The 21,797-nt window shown below is 42.8% G+C and overlaps 1 protein-coding gene across 1 annotated transcript in view; it reads right to left on the reverse strand.

The window, feature by feature from the left end:
* Positions 1 to 288: 288 nt before the first annotated feature.
* The window catches only part of MGARP (mitochondria localized glutamic acid rich protein), a 543,910-nt gene continuing 522,401 nt past the window's right edge, over positions 289 to 21,797 (reverse strand). Inside the window, exons 7-8 of the mRNA XM_085641521.1 lie at positions 1,049 to 8,501; positions 289 to 897 (exon numbers count right to left, since the gene is read on the reverse strand). The gene's annotated coding sequence lies outside the window, so the exon portion shown is untranslated. The remainder of the gene's footprint in view (positions 898 to 1,048; positions 8,502 to 21,797) is intronic.

Here is a 21,797-nt window from a genome sequence, read left to right on the forward strand (position 1 = left end):
TATTTTATAAGTTGTTAGACCATGGAGGCTTGCTGTTGGTTAATAGAAGACACTATATGCAAGAACCGATTTTGATGTAATCCTGTTTAGGTGATTAAATACATTCCCTTTGTCAGCTCATAATTTTTTGGAAACTATTAGGAAATAATTGAGAAATAGAAGACTAATGGCTGTAGAAAATGGCTTTTAAAAAGCTTTGGCCAATTTGTACTTTGTTTAAGTGATTGTTTTCGGAAGACAGTGAAAGAGAACTAATGAGATTTTTATAAATAAAGCACAACAAAAGTCTGAATGTCAAGTTGCCTTTTTATTGAAAATTATGCAAATGTAATGCTGCTCAGGTAGCTTTTTTCCGCAGTGGAATGCAAAGTAGCAGTTAGGAAAACAAATGCAAAACAGACACCAAACGATTGACAGTTTCCCGCTGTGTTATACAACTTGCAGTGTTTGATTTTCCTCTGTACATAAATACCTAAAAAACAAAGACAAAGTGCCATTGGGCCCAATGGGAGTGGTCATTTCCCTGTCGACTACTGTAGCAATGTTAGTCTTGCCCAGCACCCTCGCTCTTACATATACTATGAAACTCACTGCCGGAGGTAGTCAGTGTATCTCACACCTTCTCCCTTAAAGAATGCTCCATATTGCTGTTGATACATTTACATACAACACAATTTACATTGGATTTAAGAGACCAATAGGATTTAAGTCAACAAGGTTGCCCTAGTGTACATGGTCACAATAGCATAACATAACATGTGTATTTGTAAAGCGCACGTATCACCCAAGGGTATCAAGGCGCTGAATAATAGATATTTCAACAATCAAGAATAGTGTAGAAAAATGACCATTTAAGAAGCTGTAACATTTCCATTACGGCATACGGTTTTAAGACACCTTCTAGATTATTTTGAAAGGAGCAGGGCTGGGAAAAAGATGCTGCTTGGGATAAATAGTCAAGGGCCAAGAAATGTTGGAAGGTTTTGCTTCCCAATAAAATAAAAAAAGGCACCATTTCAGTAATTCTGTATGTTAATGCCTTGTTGACTCAACAGAAATATTACCCTTTCAAATACTTTTCCATACTTTCCAAAGTATAGTGTCACATTCACAAAGCTTGAGTTTTACTCCAAACATAGGCGTTACTTATTCGTAACATTCTATGAATAAGAGCCTTTTTAACAGAATAACATTTTAATCAGGCATGGATGTTTGGGGGTAATTTACACTTAAATCATCAGTAGGACACAACTACTAACGGGAAAAAAATATGACTTGGGTCTATATGTTTATCATTGCTTTCTTTTCACTGCAAGTCATCACTGCCTCTTAAATAGACCAACATCACAACACATTATAAGACAGAAGAGAGGTAGGTCAAGACAAGAACATATTCAAATCATAAAATCAACTCTCAACGAGAACAAGACGAGGAAAATGTAATTTGCTCTTCTCATTTAGGGATTGAAATTATAATAAATGATAGAAAGGCATTTCCTTAAAGCACTATATTACACGGCTGACAGTTATTTCACAACGAGCAGTTTGTTTTAAAAATCCATAATTCAGAGCGGACGTCCGCCCAATTAACTGTGAGGCCCAGCTAATGGAAAGCCTAAATAAATATATGTGTAGTATAATGACAAGTAGAGCTTTGCATGTGCCCTAGGTCTTTAATGTCATTTTACCCTTACTAATGCTTCATTATAGGCCCAGAACTCTTCCATGGAATTAAAGAGCCTGTATGCATGTTTTATATCCTCTACATGCACTGTGAAATAAGACAAATGCATCTCTATGCTACTGTAATAATTTATTACAACTGAGTTGTGACTTTACATGGCTGCTGACAGAACCAGCAAACCCCGGGAAACCTAGCTCCTTTGCAGTATATCAATTGCAACTCAAACAATTAGAGGAAGGGTGTTCTTCAGCTTTATCTCTTTTTATTTCCTAAAAATTCAAACATTGCCAGAGAATGAGACATTTATGGATGTGTTTTTCTTATTGTACTACTTGAGTTCACAGAGAACAGGATCTCTCTGCATTTTAAACACCAAAAGTCAAATTTGTTGTGACAAATTACAAGCTAAATATGGGTGTGTTTATGTTTACAGCACTTGTTCCACATTTATTGTATATATCTGCAGCTGGAATATCTTCATCGTAAGGAGCAAGCGTCTGAGGCTCTGGCTATGTGTAAGGCAGAATTTTATGTTGAGATTCCCAGCGGCCAGAATTACTGTTATCCGCTGGTATGTCCACATGGAATTCCGCCTATTGTGAGGTAAACCCTTGGAATGGGAAATAATTGTGTAGACACAAAATTAATGTGTCGACTTCTGCATGGTATTCCCTATTCCCCAGGGTTTAACACACACATTTGCCACCTGCTCCAAGCAGGTGGTAAATGTGTGTAGGAAGGATACGGGAGGAAAAGGTATTTTTAACAGGGAGAACATTGCATAACCTCCACCCTCGGCAGAGAAAAAGGATAAGGAGGAGTAGGGAATGAGGTTGGGCTGCTGTTGGAGTCACAGACTCAAATGATTTTGAGTGCTAGAATTATTGGCTGGTGTTTCTCTAGGTACAGACCAATTGTGGTAATTCCACTCCGCCTGATCGTAATCGGGGTCTCATTGTTGATCAGGGTCTTTTAAAGGAGAGTAATACTCTATTTGGTCAAAAAACTCCTCAGTGACTTGCAATATAATTATACTTTTCGTTTTTTAATATATCTTAGTGGATACTGCCTTCCCTGTGAGGCACTGTGCATCAATACATAGTACATCATAATCACAAACTACAGTTTATAGAATTGATGCCCAACATGTGATGTGGGAAATAAAAGACTGAGGTATGTTTCAAACGCGAACGAAAGAAGTGTATCATGAAAAACGCAGAACACAGATCTTCAGAATCCATGCATTGTACAATGAGCAGCAGTGTTTCTGAATAAAGTAAAACGTTAAAACTAAGCATACAAAAAAGTGAATTAAAAATTCACAGTTGAAACAGACATGAAATGTGATTTGAATAGATGTTTATGCTGTAACAGTAAAGCAAAATACACACAGATGATGGGCGAAATACAGAACAAATCAAACATTCTCCCCCAGTCAAGAGATCTGGGTTAAATCCATTGTTCTTTTGCCCACTATGCCATCCCAGTTTAGACCAGCCATATGCAAATCAGTCTTGACCCTGTGCCTCATGGGAACAGTCCAGACCGAACTGCCAAGCCAGGCAGACACATATCTGACCACTCCCCATTATAACAAATCTTACTGGTTAAATCAGGTTCCACTCAACCTGTTAAACTTCTCCAGACACAGATCCCACAGTGACTTGCATCTTAGTGTTCGGTTGTTTCTTGACACATGATCGTGAGATGGCTCCCAAAGTTAAATGATCACTACTGACACCCCTTATGATCTGCTGGTCATGAGTTCTAATCTTTCCAAGGCCGATTCAGCCCTTCCAATAGTAGGTATTATGGATTATATGAACAGTTATTTGAATGTGTGTAGAAGGGCAATATTAAGTACTATACAACAATCTTTTATTACACAGATAATATCACCCAAGGCTGTAACACAGACCCCTGCAGTCCTTGCTGTGCATTTGGACCTAACCTTCCCAGGAGACCCAGCTCAACAGTCCCTCCCAGGTCACCAGACATCGCGAGCCGACCAGAACTGCGCTATCATCGAAAAATAAATTTGGGTGGGGAGTGGGAAGAAGACTTATGGATAATGACAGTATATATACCTGGTCTTCCTCATGTATGTAGCAGTCTCTAAGACTTCCTTTGCCTGATGTTGGTATTTTTTAAGATGTTTCTTTTATGGTCATATTTTTATATGCAGAATAAAGATTATTATTAATATTATTATTATGACTTATGGTTCTGTATTTATGCATTGGATGGCATGTTTTTCTGGGGCCATCGTAAGGAAAACAATTTTTTTTTTATATGTCGGGTCAAATTCCCTTGTAGTTTTTACGCAGTTTAAAGATGAAACAAGGATTTCAACAGGCAAACCTTGCATGGTTTGCAGCCTTGTAAATCTATCTGCTTTCATGTGTTATGCATTTATATATTACTTTCTGAAGTATTGCTAAATTGTGATGTAAACTCCCAGCAAACTTGGCTTTGTACTTTCCATTTCTGAACAAACCCTATTGATATTTTAACCCACTTAAAAATGAATCCCAATCTCCCTTTTTTTCTGAGATGCACGCAAGAAAATTGCACAATAATATTTTGGTGGAAATCCTCAAGAAAAGCGCAGCCTTCACCTTGACATTTCTGCAGCTGTGCGGTAAGCCTATTTTTTACATTCTTAGACACCCAATGGCAGTGCAAGACCATAAATGTGCTTAGGAATTCAGCTTTCCTGAATATGGATATGAAAGATTTATACGGGTTCAAGAGGAAACGTAATAACCCTACAGCGGGACAATAAGTGACTAGTGCCCAGGTACCTTTATAGTCTCTGAAAAACACAATTTCCAGTGAATTGCACATAACACAAATGTTGCCGTTTTCTCAACGGAACAATGTATTAGAAGGGTTAATCAGGGTAAGTAAATCAGGAATTTAATAAAATGCCTCTTTTGTATCTGCTTTTGTATTGGCTATGATGGTTGGGCAGGCACGACTACACTTCTCCATGTGTCTTGTACATAGCAGGTTTACACCACCATAGTTAGACTGAGATTCAAATGGCAAATATCCTGGAAATAGTGGTTGCATATCAACTTCAGTCATTATTGACCTGCTACGCCAGAGACGGACAACTACACTAGCACAGACACAGATCACATTCTATCCCCTTTGGTGGTTCACTTATCTCACATTGTTTTTAGTAGGCCATTATCCTTCATTATCTTTCTCCGCTGCTATCCTGAGGAACTCCTCAGCACTCTTCATAGACCAGGTCTCTTTTTAATACTTATGTAAATCCCACTGGAGAGGTTATTTAATCTTTTCCTCTGCAACTTTTTCTACAACATAAATGATATGCTGTTATTTCAAGTACATAAATACCATGTCACAATGATCTTTTCCTACCTCTTTGACACTCAGAAACCTAAATGCAGAAAACTGCTCTCAATCAGAACAGCAATAAACAACCCAAGTAGTAGCCTTTGGTAGAAACAAACAAGTCTGGACTACTCACTTCTGATCACGCCATCTGGGTCTTTGCCCATCAGATGTTTCAAAACCCTGGCTCATGCACGTTCAGTTTGATGAAAAAGTGTCTTTTTTTGGTCAAGATGAATCACTCTCAAATTCCTGCTTTTTTCAGCTTAAAATCCTTGGGTGAGTACTGTTCACGTTGGCATTATCTCATCTAATCAGGGATGATTCTGCACTTATTTCAACCTGGCTAGTTTACTTACAGCTTCTACTCAAGCCTGCTATGATTTAATCAAACTCCTTGAGAGCTTTCAGAATGATGCAGCATTTGCTCATAGATGCATCAATGAGGCGACAGTTCCCCACAAAGAAAAGACTGGGCTCTCTTTCCTAATGGCTGTTTTAAATGTTATGCCCACTCTCCCCAGGATCTCTGCCTGAAAGTATGTGAAGTTTGCTACCCGAAAACTGGAGGTTGGGCATTCCCAGTTCTGCCTCAACACTCTATAATTATGTATTTAAAACTCTATATGAAAAACATCTTCTGTCTAATTACAGAATTGCCAGAATGATTACCATGGATTACAGGCCAATATTGTAAATTGTGCACCTAGGTCACGAGTTTCCATAGGTCTTATTGCTTTGACTATGACATCTAGTTAATGTTTACTGTCATGGACTGGCTTCCCAACCTGATTTCACCTTATTTTATTCTATCACTTTATACATGTTATGGTCAAGGACTGGAACACCACAGAAGAACAGATAAATATGAACTCGTAGATTTGAGAATGTTTCTATTTTCACTTAATGTTATAATCAATAAACATGGTTTAAAAAAAAAAAAGAAACTTAGCTCTTCACTCTACGAAGTTGAGTCCTTCTATTACTACAGCAAATCTTTCTTTCTAGCCTGCTTCAGAAAGTGCCAAGGAATCTTTGGGTAGACAAGCGCTCTCAGCAAATCAAGTAACATCACCCAACCATCTTCTTTCATGACCAAAGGGCATGCTTTCAATTCACCCACAAGGATATTGGGGCCTCATGTATGAAGAATTCATTTTGTAAAGGTGGTAGCAATTTGCACGCCAACTTTTACGGAATGCACTAGTATTTTGCAAACCAACTATTTACTAATAAGTCGGTTCACAAAATGGCGAATAATAGTGGGTTGCAATAACTAAAATATTAATGAGGTAGGTTGGAAATTGCTACCCATTATAACTCGCTGCCATCACAGGGATGGTGGCCTACTGAAATCAGCAGACCACCATATGCCAGTGATTGCTTTTAAATAAAGCAATATTTTTTTTAATTCAAAACTGGGTGCATTAAAAAAAAAAAAAGTTAAAAGTTTTCCAATATTTTTTCAAGACTAGGCAGTGGCAATGATTTTTGCAGCTTTCCCAAAGGGGAAAGGGTCCCTTGGTGACCCCTTCCCATTTGCGAATGGGTTACCGTTACCTTTGTGTAGCCGGTTAAATATTAATGATTTGTGACCTAGTATTATTAACTTAATAACACATATTATAAGGAATCACTATTTGGAAGGGACGGCCTAAACACAACCCTTTCCAAATACTGATTCCGTATGGTTTCCTAAACCCACTTAACGATTCAGAAAACCTTTTGAAAAAGGGTTTTAGAGTGTGCAAACCCTCTGATTTACAGAACCATCGAGTTTGTGAATGCTTAAACCCTTTGTACATCTGATCCTTTGAATAGTAGCTGCTTTCCTAAAAGTTGTATGGGAAATATTTATGACAGTTCAGTGTCAATGTACAAATCTACCTCGCCATTATTTTAAAAATACAAAACCAATGTGACACAAAGGTACAAAGCCTCTATCCTGATTAACTAGATGCATGTTCAGTTAAGGTTTCTTGCAGCATTGTGGGCTTGCAAGACAGGAAGAGCATGTTCTATATATATTTTGAGGTGTTATTTTGGGTATAGGGTTTGAGGAAAGTAACAGAAACAATATTACAGGGGAGTAAGAAAGTCTAGGTTTGTGAATGCTTTACTGAACAGAAGTGTTTTCAAGGATTTTTCCTGTCTATGGTTATCTTGATGGGGTGCTGTTATGGGAATAGTCGTGTTTCCGTTACGAGAACACAGTGTATTAGCGCCATGTTCTGAAGAGAGAATTTCTCTTGTACAGCCAACATGGCGGCCCTTCTATAGCTGGAGCATTGATTTGCTGGTCTTTGGTAAACATTTTAGAACACAAAAAGACAATGAGTGGGTATTAAATTGAAGTCCTTCTGGCAGAAATACTGGAAAGAGAAATACCTCTTTTTGACCATGTGCAGTTAAGCTTTTGTTAATGGCAGTAAGAGACAGGTTGCACCATAATGACCTTCAGAAGCAAGGTGAGTTGATCAAGAGAAACGGTTTAGCGAACCATTAATTAGCATCTGAGTGTTATATTAGGTTCTATCCTTGCTGAGATATAGAGTAGAACATTTGTTCTTGCTTTTTCCGGATTGTCTAACATCTTCTTTACAGTACAACAGATATTGGCTTCTTTCTCAACATACCTAAATAGATTGTCATGCCGCAGTTCAACGCATAAGACTTTAGGTTTACTTTATGTTTGCTACTCTTTGGTTGCTTGTGGTGCTTCAAGTGCATAAATAAAGTAAAGTAGTAGTACTACCACCATATGGCGCAAGTTGTATCAGCAAGTTACATAGCAAAGAATGTAAGTTTTAATAATTGCTCCAATTTAACTCATCCTACTACTAAAGGTCTCTTTTAACAAAATGGAACCGCGCTGCTACATGTAGGAAAGCTAGAATGACAGTAGTCTTAAAATGTATTTACAAATATTATAAACACTTTAAGAATGACTTCAGGAAATATATTAAAATACTGGTTGAGGAATAAAATGTAAACATTTCATCCTCAAAAATAGAAATATTTAAAGTAGTAAAACACGATTAGATTTTTGATAAGAATTGATCGTAATCTTGATATAAAAGCTCAGGTAGCTAGTGGTTCGTCACTCACACTGTATGCCATTAACTGGGAAAAGTGCTGTGCCCCTGCTACCAGTATTGTGCATGTTTACTGTAGTTATTCCAACCATTCCATGGTCGTAGCTTTAGGGCATAAGTAAAGTGGAATTTAAATTTATGAATTGAGGCCATAAAAATGTTCTTGAATATTAGCTTATAAAAGAAGCTCACAGCATTGACTAAATGGTTTTCACAATGAGTTGTAAACACGGAAGATGCTTTTTCCCATAATGCACGCTGTTTAAATGTAGGGGAAGAGTTGGTCTTTTGTTCTAAAGTTGCACGTCCTCCACATAGAATCTCCTTAGCAGCTTAACACCTGATGTCTGATGAATCTGAAAAGAAAAAAATGAAAACGTGTAAGGCAACAGAGCAACGTGGCGTTTAATTACATGCAATTGCCGGAATTAGTGCTTTACAGAGGATTTATTTCAAAAGCATGCTCGCTTGTCGCTTCCTGTAGGAATTTTAGAGAGCCCACTCCAAATTGCGATATATATCTATAGATGCATAGACTATTTGTGCGACCTGCCATTCACAAATTTTAACCAATCTATTTTTTTAAAACAGTTTTCTGATTTTATATTATAAAAAAAGAAAGACAGTATCGGCCTATATTGGTGATAACATAACACATAATAAAAAACTGAAAGTAGAATCTCAAAGTTCGATAAGAAATGGAAAACAGTCAATTTAATTTGAGTTTTTTTAAATGGCTTCAGTAAGTTCTGAGTAAACAATAAACGAGACCCACTTCTCATGGTAGCATAGAATTTGAAAACAACCAAGTGCAGTCAGGCTTGTAGCATACTGATGTCAGGCGCCCTAAGACCCTTGTGGTTCTGGGCGGACTCTGAAGAGGAAACATGTAATATGCGGGGAGGTATTAGGATGTGGTTAATGTGATTTATGATGTAACACGCAGTATGTGAGTGTATGCTGAAGAGTAAAGTAATGCTTGATAGCAGCTCCCATGTGGCATAATTCATCTGCATGCTCCTGGGCTGGGGTAGGAGCTACAACTGGCGACGAGTAGGAAATACGTACCCAAGAGGATAAGAATGCTCTGCTTGAGAGTTTGCAACGATACCATAAACTGCTCATGCATGCTACGTGTGCCAAGAATCGATGCAGAGCAGCCTGCAACTGGCAAATGTGGAGTCAAAGCCCTGCTCCAGCCCATACACGGCCGCAGAAGAAATTGAAGGCCCTACAGAGGAGCATATTCGAAACAGCTGCCAAACCCACCAATGAGGTGGTCGACAGATGCACTGCGCCGCGCCCTAAATACAGAGCAACTAATCAGACGAAACCAGAGATATTGGTCATGTCAGCAAGACGCGAGAAACAGAGAACTTGCTCACTGTCACAGGCGATTGAAGCATATTGCGACGCATGCTTTGAAGGCAACCTCTGCTTGCAGGAGTTGTCAGAGACAGCATGCAACGCAATTGCCTGACCATGCCAACAAATGGCAGCAGAAGAAAGCATGAAATGCTCTGTAGCTGTGTTCCTTAAGACACCATTGCCCTTTGACACTTCTAAGAAACAGAGCATTGGGGCTAGGTGGGCCATGTGGATCGAAACCTTTGATGACTTCATAGATGCACTAGAGGAGGAAGAGGACAAGAAGATCATCAAATATTTGAAAAACCTTGCAGGGGATGGAGTGAAAAGCAAGCACAAAAATCAATAAGACACACTCAAGTCACATCTTTAAGGAAAACAAAGCTATTCTTCCGATGTGGATTTTCGTTTCCCCATGAAGGTAAAGGCCCAGCCATAGGACAAGTCTGCAAAGATTGTTGGAAAGAGAAGCATTTTATAACTGTGTGCTAAAGAAAAATCAAGGGTGTCATAACAGTAAGGAAATATGAATGCAAGAATGTTCCAGAAGCAATCTCACCACGCCACTACAACCGAAAAGCAACATCAGCTCCGACAAGCAGAGATTAGGCAAAATAAATCATCATAAAGCTCATTGTACAAAGGCTTCATTCGGAATAACAAAATAACATTGAAAGTGAACGATCAACCAGTCACTTACATCATAGACAGTGGTGTGTTAATTAATATCATGCCATTGAAAAAGTTCAACAGCTTATCCCCTGTGCCCTGCATAGTCCACACAGTCCGTCAGGCAGAAAGGTGTATACCTGAATCACTTATAAGACATTGCAAAGCCAAGGGTCATTCACAGCGACAATGCAACACAAAAAGACATTGGAGCGAGCCCCCATTCATGTTCTACAGGGGACTTAGTTGAATGCCTGCTCGCTCGGTTTTGCCACAGCTGCTCACATGAGGTTGATATCCCTTAACTCCAACCTCTGTACTCAGTCTGGGATCATAAGCCGATTCCCGTTGTTGTTCCTTGGCATGGGAAAACTGAAGAAAATGAAAGTAAAGCTTCATATCAATGAAGATATTTTCCCTGTTGCTCAGCGACACGTAGAACTGCTTTTCATCTACAAGAAGATGTACAGAAAGAGTTGGAAGCACTCTTAAAACATGACATCAACGAATGCTCCATAGGCCCCATGCCATAGGTTTCACCCATAGTACTACAGAAAAAAGGACAGTAGCGGAGCAATGCGCATTTGCGTTGCTATGCGCCAGGCAAACAAAGCCATTGTCAAGGAGAGACACCCTGGTCAACAAATAGTGGACATGATCTTGCAATTGAATGGAGCCAAAGTGTTCTCCCGTCTTGACCTGAATAAAGGATGCCATCAACTCGAGTTTGAGGAGAACTGCAGGTACATTACTACCTGTTCGACTCATGTTGGTTTGTTCAAATATAAGAGACTGTCTTTTGCGGTATCTTCAGCTGCTGAGATTTTTCCGGATGTTATTCACTGAGTAATCCAACCTGCTACGCATGCTTTCAATTACAGTGATAACATAATGGTTTTTGGGAGAACACAAGAAGAGCACAACAGAGCCCTACCACAAGTGTGACAGTTACTAGCTGATGCAGGTCTCACTCTGAACGCAGCAAAGTATGAGTTTCACAAAACAAAACTCAAGTTTTTTGGGCACATATTCTCTAATGGGGGAATGACTCCAGACCCAGGACAAGGTGCAAGCACTGTCATCCACTTGCCTCCCCATTCCCCAAGATGTTACCATGCTGCGTTCCTTTCTAGGCACGCCCAGGTATTGCTCGAGATACATTTGCAACTTTGCTACAGTGAGTGCCCCATTGAGAGCCTTGACAAAGCAAAATGTACCGTATCAGTAGCTTACGGAATGCAACCAGAGTTTTAAAGACATTGAGCATGCGATTGAGAATGAAACTGAAATGGCCTCATTTGATCCCAAGTTACATACCAAAATAACGGTTGATGCAAGCCTGGTAGGACTAGGGTCAATCCTTGCCCAACACAGTAGCCATCCGAATGCTCAGAGGCACATTGTGGCTTATGCAAGTCGAAACTTGTCCGAAACAGAACATGCCTACTCTCAGCCGGAGAAGGAGAGTCTGGCTGTGGTGGGGGCATGCAAACATTTTCAAGTATGCCTCTACAGAAAATGATTCACGTTCATCACAGATCACCAGGCGTTGATTACAATTTTTGAAAACCTGACGGCTAAGATGGCCGCTCGCATCAAGAGTATGACTATGAGATCGTGCACAAACTGGGGAAGGATCAAAATCCGGATAATTACTTTTCATGAGTGCTACAATCTTGTCACAGTTCGACTTCAAAGAGAAGCTAAAGCATACCTTAACTTTATTGTGGGATCCACCACACCAGCAGCTCTAACTGTTAAACAAATCTTTGCTGCCACCTATGCAAATAAAGACATGACCATAAACAAAGAACTGTACAGGATGAGTATGCAGTCACCCAAGAAGGCATAATATTGCGATTCTCGACAATCGTCATACCTGGAAGCCTAATAAAGTGAGTAATCGAGCTAGCCCATGAAGGAAACCATGGTATCGTAGCCACCAAAAGAGCCTTAAGAGATCAAGTGTTGTTTTCTCGGCTAGATGAGCAAGTTGTGAAGGGGCTGAAGGCTTGCCACATTAGCAACTGCTTGTCCCCCAAGGGGACGCAGCACCCAGTGACAATGTCTGACCTTCCTGACCATGCATGGGAGAGGGTTGCAGCTGACTTTCTTGGGCCTTTAGGTAATGGACATCATCTTATGGTAGTCATAGACAAATCTTCACATTTTCCTTTGGTGGAAGATCTATCTTCAACAACCCGTGACAAAGTCATAGAACGGCTTGATGATAACGTGGGGTATCCCCGAAATCCTCAGATCTGATAATGGCCCACCCTTTAACAGCAAAGAACTCAAAGAATTCCTTGTCTGATTCAGCGTCAAACATTAAAAGAGTACACCCCTCTGGCTCCCTCTCACCTCAAGCCAATGGTATAGTTGAACGATTCATGGGCACCCTCAAGAGTGTCATTCAACGAGCGTCAATGGAGAGAATTAATCTGAACCAAGCTCTGTACCAGGCCCTCTGGGCCTATTAATCAACTGCTTACTCCACAACTGATGGGAGTCCAGCCACCTTGCTATTGGGACAGCCATCAGAACAAAACTACCTCAGTGGACCCCGGATTGATCAGGGAACACTGACAAGGTTCGGGGCGCCAACGCGACTCGGAAAAGGAAAACATGCAGATCAGCGTTGCGATGCCCAGGAGAAAGTCTTTGTCAAAGGGGACTGGGTACTGGTTAAGCAGAGACAAAGATGGAACACTGAAACTCCTTTTGCCACTGATCCTTTACAGGTTGTGGCCGGCAAGGGACATATGGTGACAGCACATCATCCTGGACAATTCATTACTCTGGACACATTATATTTTCAAACACCTAATGCAACACTTGTCGAGTCCCTAAACCATACATGAAGCGACCCTGCCAGCAGGTCCTACTCAAGTGCCTGACCCTATGTCAGATCACCTGAGCCAGCAGACAAATGAGAGTGCCTCACCGACTAATCAAGGAAATGTAATTTTTAGTGATGTCTGACACTTTTTATTTAACAAAGGGGGAGATGTAGCATATGGATGTCATGCACACTAGGACCCTCATGGTTCTGGGCGGGCTCTGAAGAGGAAACACGTAATATGCAGGAGGTGTTGGGGTGTGATTAATGTGAAATATGATGTAATGCGCAGTGTTTGAGTGTATTCTGAAGAATAAAGTAATGCTTGATGAATGAATGAATGAATGAAATTACATTTATATAGCGCATAGCTACCCGGAGGCCTCCCAGCGCTTATGGACAACGGAGAGTAGAAGAAAAAGGGGTTACTTGAAAGCTGAGAGAAAGAGGTGAGTCTTAAGGTGTTTGCGGAAGAGTAGAATGTTGGGTTCACCACGGAGCGTGAGTGGGAGAGTATTCCAGAAGTTGGAGGCGTTTAGGGTAAAGGACCGGCCACCCCATCTCGCTCTCCGAATTTTAGGTGGCGCGATACGAAATGTGTCACTAGACCGGAGAGTCCTGGTAGGTTGATAAGGATCATCCAAAGAATGCAAGATTTGGGGGCCCTGTTTCCAGAAGGCTTTATGTAAAAGGCACATAGCTTTGAACTGAATCCTGGCGCGGATGGGCAGCCAGTGCAAGGACATCAACGCAGGCCTGGCTGAATGTCTACGAGGGATCTGTGTCAGGTGGCGCGCAGCACAGTTTTGTATCACCTGAAGTCTGTTTAAAGTAGATTGAGGGGCACCTAGATAGAGTGCGTTCCCATAATCTAAACGGGACAAAATCAGGGCCTGAACAATAATTCTCCTAGCTTGAAATGGGAGAAGAGGAAGAATTTTCCTGATCAAACGTAGATGGCCAAAGCATACGGCCGCGAGCTTCGTTGCCTGGTGGTGAAGGAGAGGGTGTTGTCGAGCCAGATACCAAGACTTTTAATTTGATGCTTTGGGGCTGGCATGGGTCCCATACAAGGTGGCCAAATGAGGGGAGTGGAAGGTGAGGGGGACTTTCCCAGGAACATTAGCTCAGATTTTTCCCCATTCAGTTTGAGATGCGAGTGGTGCATCCAGTGGGCGACAGCCTCTAAACAGAGGCCCAAGGTGTTAGATGAACCCTCAGGGTGGTTGAGTGCCACCACTAGTTGGGTGTCGTCAGCGTATGTAATTATTTTTATGCCAAAAGGAAGCACTATCTTGGCTAGCGGGGCCATGTAGGCATTAAAAAGAGTGGGACTTAGTGAGGATCCCTGAGGGACCCCACAGTTGAGATGCCATTGCTTGGATAAGGCTGACCCCTCAAAGACCTGATAAAAACGGTCCTCTAAAAAGGACTGGAACCAGGACAGTGCTGATTTTCCAATCCCCAGGTTGGCCAGCCGATCGAGAAGGATGTTATGGTTGACAGTGTCGAAGGCGGCACTGAGGTCAAGCAAAATGATGGCTGCTGAGCCTCCCTGATCCAGTAGTCGCCTGGCTTCTTCCGTAACCACCAGCAGCGCAGTCTCAGTGCCTAGCTGGGGACGGAAGCCTGTTTGGGAGACATGTAGTAAGTGGTTGGATTCAAGATAATTGACTAGGGTAGAATTAACATGTCGTTCAAGCAATTTGCTCAGCCAGGGAAGGAGGGAGATGGGCCGGTAATTGGCAAGGACAGAGCGATCTAGATTCGTTTTTTTTATGAGTGCTCTGACCTGGGCGCATTTCCAAACTCGGGGGACTCTAGCTGATGTGATGGAAGAGTTAAGTATGTCCAGGATTACTGGACCTATTATGTGCTGAACCAGGGAAAGTTGTTGGGGGGGAGCAGGGTCGGTGGGAGAGCCGGAGGTAATCCTGGTACAAAGAGTGTCCAGAGTTGTTAAATCAAGCAGAGGGAAGTTCTCTAAAGATGTCGTTGTATTAGTGTTAGAACTGGAGTCTGACGGATCCGGCACATAGGGAGAGAACGACTGGCAAATTAATTGAATTTTTTGATGAAAAAATTCAGCAAGCTTGTTACAGTGGTGGGAGGGGTCCTCGAGTTTTGGGGGTTCTGTGGGAAGGGCCGAAAGGGATTTAGCAATTCTGAAAATTTCTTTAGGGGCGGAAGCGGAGGCATTAATCTTATCCTCATAATAGTGTAATTGAGTGGATTTAATCTCAGCTTTGTAGGACTTTAATGCTTCTTTGTATTCGTGTTTCCTGTCCTCTTCGTAGTTTTGTCTCCACCTTCTCTCTAGGCGTCTGCAGGTTTGTTTGATCTTCCTAAGGCTAGGAGTGTACCAAGGTGCCGATTTCTCCCTGGACTTTTTGTGTGTGGGTACTTTAGGCAAGAGCGAGTCGAGCGAGTTACAGATCCATGAGTTGAAGTTGTTGTTCGCCAACTCTGGATTAGGGTCGAGGATGGGTTTACTCATGGCCAGCTTTGTGGACCAGGTGGTGGCCGATAGCTTCGCCCATTTTCGTTCCAACATAATTGTAGGTTGCTGGACGGGAGTGAGGGTCGTAGTCTCCCATGTCATGGGAATTAGAAAGTGGTCGGTCCAAGGGAGTGGGATAGAAGTGGCTACAGAAATATTGTGTGCGTTGCTAAAAACAGGGTCAAGAAGGTGGCCTTTGTCATGAGTAGGACAGAGGCTCTTTAGAATAATTTGTAAGGCAGAGAGACTGGTAGATAGTTCAGTTGCAGCGGGGTTAGAGGAGTCATCTAAATGGATATTTAGGTCACCGAGCACAGTAAAATTGGAAAGCATGACCGCTCGTTCCGCTACAAAAGATGGGAGGGACGTGAGGAATTGGCCGATAGGGCCGGGAGGACGGTAGATCAAGAGGCCAGAAAGGGTACAGGTGGGGGAGAATTCCAGGGCGAACTGCATACTTTCGCAATCAGCGGGGCCGTCTGAGGAAGTAACACGGCAGCTTATATGCATTTTGTAGATTATGGCTAATCCTCCACCTCTGGTAATTTTCCGATCAGTTCTGCATATACGATAGTCAGGGGGAAGAGCCTGAACAATATCTGGTGCAGAGTTATTGTGTAGCCACGTTTCCGTTAAGAATAAAACGTCGGGTTGATGGTCTTCTAATAGAAGATGGATTTCAGTGGAGTGCCTGGACAGAGAGCGACAGTTTAACAGGAACAGCGTTAAAGGTGTTATGGAAATATGGGGTTCCATAACGTTAGAAAGTATTGAAAACTGGCAGGAATGGCAGAAGTATTCATTGGCGGGGTTAATTGAATGAGCGCACTTGGCGGGGATTGAACCCCTTAAAGTTTTAAGAACGTGGCTGCTGTAACAGATGGTGGTGACAGAACCATCAGGGGTTCTGGCCCCTGGTCCCTGTCGGTCGCGGACGGGCGCAGACGGGCTTGCCTTTGGCGCGCCGCCGGCGCGCCCGCTGCGCGCGTCCGCTGCACGCGTCCGCTGCGCGACTGGGAGAGCATCTAGTTAAGAGCAGAGTCGGTGCGAGTGCGAGAGCGCTGATTGGCTGGGTGTTCAACCCGGAAATGACCCACCAGGGAGATGCCTCCAACCAGCCCTCCGCTCAACGGCACAAGCCGAGTCGGACCGGGGCTTAGGAGAACTCCACGGAAGAGGCAGGTAAGTGTGCAAGTATGCGAAGCAGATAAGATACAAATACAAAAGTAGCACCAACAGTAAACGAGGCTTTAAAAATGATTTAGGAACAACTCTAAAAATGCAGTTTTTCTAAAAGCGATAAAAATGAGCAGTTTCAACACAGCTAGCGGCAGCTCCTCAATTACTTCAAGCTCTGCGCGCGTCCGCTGCGCGACTGGGAGAGCATCTAGTTAAGAGCGGAGTCGGTGCGAGTGCGAGAGCGCGGATTGGCTGGGTGTTCAACCCGGAAATGACCCACCAGGGAGATGCCTCCAACCAGCCCTCCGCTCAACGGCACAAGCCGAGTCGGACCGGGGCTTAGGAGAACTCCACGGAAGAGGCAGGTAAGTGTGCAAGTATGCGAAGCAGATAAGATACAAATACAAAAGTAGCACCAACAGTAAACGAGGCTTTAAAAATGATTTAGGAACAACTCTAAAAATGCAGTTTTTCTAAAAGCGATAAAAATGAGCAGTTTCAACACAGCTAGCGGCAGCTCCTCAATTACTTCAAGCTCTGCGCGCGTCCGCTGCGCGACTGGGAGAGCATCTAGTTAAGAGCGGAGTCGGTGCGAGTGCGAGAGCGCTGATTGGCTGGGTGTTCAACCCAGAAATGACCCACCAGGGAGATGCCTCCAACCAGCCCTCCGCTCAACGGCACAAGCCGAGTCGGACCGGGGCTTAGGAGAACTCCACGGAAGAGGCAGGTAAGTGTGCAAGTATGCGAAGCAGATAAGATACAAATACAAAAGTAGCACCAACAGTAAACGAGGCTTTAAAAATGATTTAGGAACAACTCTAAAAATGCAGTTTTTCTAAAAGCGATAAAAATGAGCAGTTTCAACACAGCTAGCGGCAGCTCCTCAATTACTTCAAGCTCTGCGCGCGTCCGCTGCGCGACTGGGAGAGCATCTAGTTAAGAGCGGAGTCGGTGCGAGTGCGAGAGCGCTGATTGGCTGGGTGTTCAACCCGGAAATGACCCACCAGGGAGATGCCTCCAACCAGCCCTCCGCTCAACGGCACAAGCCGAGTCGGACCGGGGCTTAGGAGAACTCCACGGAAGAGGCAGGTAAGTGTGCAAGTATGCGAAGCAGATAAGATACAAATACAAAAGTAGCACCAACAGTAAACGAGGCTTTAAAAATTATTTAGGAACAACTCTAAAAATGCAGTTTTTCTAAAAGCGATAAAAATGAGCAGTTTCAACACAGCTAGCGGCAGCTCCTCAATTACTTCAAGCTCTGCGCGCGTTGATAGCAGCTACTGTGTGACGCAACTCGTCTGCATGCTCCTGGGCTGGGGAAGATGCTACAAGCCTCATTGCGTCAACACAGTTGCCGCTCTAAATCTCTGCCCGGTTTTCTGAATCCAGTAATAAATTAGGTGTTCTCTATTATATCTGCAGGGCTCTCTATGCATTTACTTTTTTTAAATTTGTTTCAAAAACATTTTTTACAGATTATTTCCCTCCCCCCCTATCGAGCCGTATATTATAAACACTTCTTATATAGTCTCTCTTTTTAAAACATATTTCTCTTTTGTATTCAGGAATGGGAATTTGCCTAGTATATACATAATCTCTCTTTTTTTGTCCAGTCACATTCCAATCACTGAATGTGTCTTTAAAGGTTGTGTACACTTTGAACCATTTAATAGCTGTATACTGTAATGGAAAAACGTGAATAAGTGATAGACGAATGTGCCAAAAAGTAACTTAATAGTAAATAAAAATCTCCTCAGACACAGGGTTTCACTTGTCACCAACGCTCACCGTCAAGGCATCTGGAGAGTAACTAACGTGCATTCTGATACAAGGACTAAAAGAAACTGGACTCTGGAACAATAATATGCTGTTTCATTAATTTCCAGTAAGGTCATTGGATTAATCATTTATCTACAGAACAGTTTACTTGTAATACTGGTCAAGGACCTTATGCTATGTTACCTTGTTTTTGTCTTAACACTCATTAGCCAAGGTTTGTGAGTGATGCTCCCCTGCTATGCAGCACTCATCACAAGTGAGGTTGCTCAGACTGTGCACCATATCAACTGTGTACTTCATACATACTTAAAGGCTGCAAATGTATCTTAGACATGTTGATGTTAAAACACAAGCTTCCGGGTTGATATACAGGTGGCTCGGTACTAATAATGTTTGCCTTCTTGATTCTCACTAAACATTGCAAAGTCTTTTTGTTGGATCCTTTTCTATCACTAGTTATATTAACTTGGTTTAACTCTGCGCCTCAAATTGACAGGTATACAACCTTCCACTTCATTAATAAAAATTACATAATCAGCCTCTCCTTCCATTCCTACCTCCAGGACCAGTTATCATTAGGGCAGTGGACCATTCTAGACTGATGTCTTTCGCTGGGTTGTTGGTTCTAATTATTGATTGGGGGGGATTTTGTCCCAAGCATCAATTGTAAGAACCAGCTGTTGGCGTGAAAGCCAGGTCCTCCGTAAAGTGCTTCATTTTCACACAAATCTTCTGGGATCATGGCCCTCCTGGTTATAAGTGAGGGCATGGAGCTTAAACAATATAGCCATTGCAAGACAGCTACTTATGTGTGCATACTCAGTGCATCTATATGGAGTAAGAAGAGTCAGTTTTGCGATACTAATTACCTCACACACAGTTTCCAGGTCTTGCACCCAAAAAAATATCAAGCAATTTAGCTGCAAATAACATAGCATGGAGAAAACTGGTACAAAAAATCATGCAGAATTCATCACCATTTATTAATAAACCCTGCTGGACTCCGTGGCACACAAAAGTGAATCCAACGCACAGCCCTACAGTTGTCATATAGGAAGAACAAGGCCAAGCTGTTCCACATAGTATCCTACAAAAAAGAGCCAATTTTAATGATTTGTGGCTTCCCCCAAAGCCATAAACACAAGGGGGGAGGCTACTTGGAGGTCCGGCACACACGCCCCAAGATAAGACTGAAAAACAGAAAAGTGTGCAGTTCCTATTAATGGTGGGTCGGTAGGGTCCTGAATGGATCGAGTCCAAGGGATCTGATCCTTCAGGAGCAAGAGCCCTCACACACCTCGAGGGGTGTCATGCTTCATCATTGGGCAGCTCCTTGTTGGGCCGCCACTGCAATGCCCAACGGGCCCTGTGAGGGGGCTCTTTGCCGGAGTTCTTTTTAGCTGCTGTCTGTGAAGTGTAAGTATGGTAGTGAGGGTATCATGTGTGAGTAGAGTGCTGGAAGATATTAAAAATAACTCTTAGGGATTCGTCGATAGGGTTTATTTAATGTGTTGAACACCAGGTTATAATAAAAACAGATGTGGGCTTGGGTGGGAATAATGGTCCACGTTAGCTCAAGGTATAGATGATGGTCAACATGTTTCTTGCCGGTAAAGTCTAGAAAGATCAAGGTAATTTGTCAGGACCGTGAGAGAACTATTTAACTCATTAACCGCGGCGGTAATTCCGACGGGTGCGGCTGTTTAGTGGAGTGGGCGGGGCCGTGTCGGACAACGGACGTGCGCAGCACTACGGAGGTAGTGCTCGCAGCGGCCGTTGGCCGACGAACGCATGGAAGGGGTTAAACTACTCCTAAGGGGACAGTTGCGTGCACATGTCTTACTTAGTGCCCTGCTGTCCCATGCGCAAGAAACATGTGCACGCACGATATACGCTCACCACCACACTTACACTTGACAGACGGCAGCTAAAAAGATCTCTGGCAAAGAGCCCCCTCTCGGGGCCCGTTGGGCATTGCAGCGCCGGCCCAACGAGGAGCTGCCCAATGATGAAGCAGACACCCCTCTGGGTGTGTGAGGGCTCTTGCTCCTGAAGGATCAGATCCCTTGGACTCAATCCAGTCAGGACCCTACGGACCCACCATTAATAGGTCATAGTCTGGCCCATTCGCCCCTCAGCCCTTTGTGCAGCATAATCAACTCTATTTACCACTCTGCAACCTTCCACCCCTATAGGTAATGAATTGCAAAATCCTTATGGAGAGACTGGCTCCCCTCCACTTCACTGAATGAGAAAGACTTTCTTCTTCATTGGAAATGAGCTGTGCATGCAAATGTTGTGAATGGTTTGAACACGAAAAATCTACTTTTGAGGTATATAGTTGGCTTTCTACAGATTCATAAAATACATATCATACATAAGGTATAAAGCCAAAATGGTTCAATATAAGCTAATCTTCATTTAGGGACAGAGATGCAGCTGACGTGTTCTTAGTAAAAACACATTAAAAGTAACTTGCCTCGTTGTGAACCGCCTAGGGCACTCCTGAATCTTCACAACCGATGGCAGAGGTATGGCTCCCTACATGGAACCCACAAAGAGACTGGAAGTTTACGTTCATAGTACTATAGAGGGGCCTCTACAATTTTTCATGTGGTTGATCTGAAATAAGGGCAATGGGCTCGCTCAGTTCAGGGGGGGGCTATATATTCAAGCTTGCCTGGAACAAGATACAAGACAGGACTGACAGAGCTGTCCTATAGGTCAGCAGCGTCATAGTGGAAAGTTGGCGGAAAGAACGAAATAGAGATTAGTTGGTGCGTATTGCCCGACTAGGCGAGCAACGTCCGCCCACGTGCGTTTAGCACTGTTTGGGCGATTGTTTTGGGGGTTGGGGGGAGATTTCAAACTACACTTATGTCGTTTAGAACTGCAATTCATACGTTCAGCTCAGGGTGGGTTTTTGGGTATATTTCGTCGGGTCGCAGTTGGGGATGTCCTGACGTGGTGGGGGATAGGGGAGCATGAGACTCAGTTATCCTAACCTATCCTGTGTTACGCATTTGACCACACACAAACATTGCAATTCATACTTGCACCACAGACAGACCTGGTACGCAACATAGACTCACCTCATGATGCATCCTATGGAGTCCGATAGGGACGCAAAAGTAGACACTCTCTGAGCACTCACTTGGAACGTTAGAGGGTTTAATGAATACAGGAAGCTACGCAAGGTCCTTACATATCTGACGAAACAGGACATAGATGTGGCCCTGCTCCAAGAAACTCATCTCCTGCCCAACTGCCCTATGCTGCGTAGCAGAGGTCTACATGGCAACATTCATGATGCAG

This window comes from Triturus cristatus, chromosome 2_2 (assembly GCF_964204655.1).
Source record: "Triturus cristatus chromosome 2_2, aTriCri1.1, whole genome shotgun sequence".
NCBI lineage: Eukaryota > Metazoa > Chordata > Amphibia > Caudata > Salamandridae > Triturus > Triturus cristatus.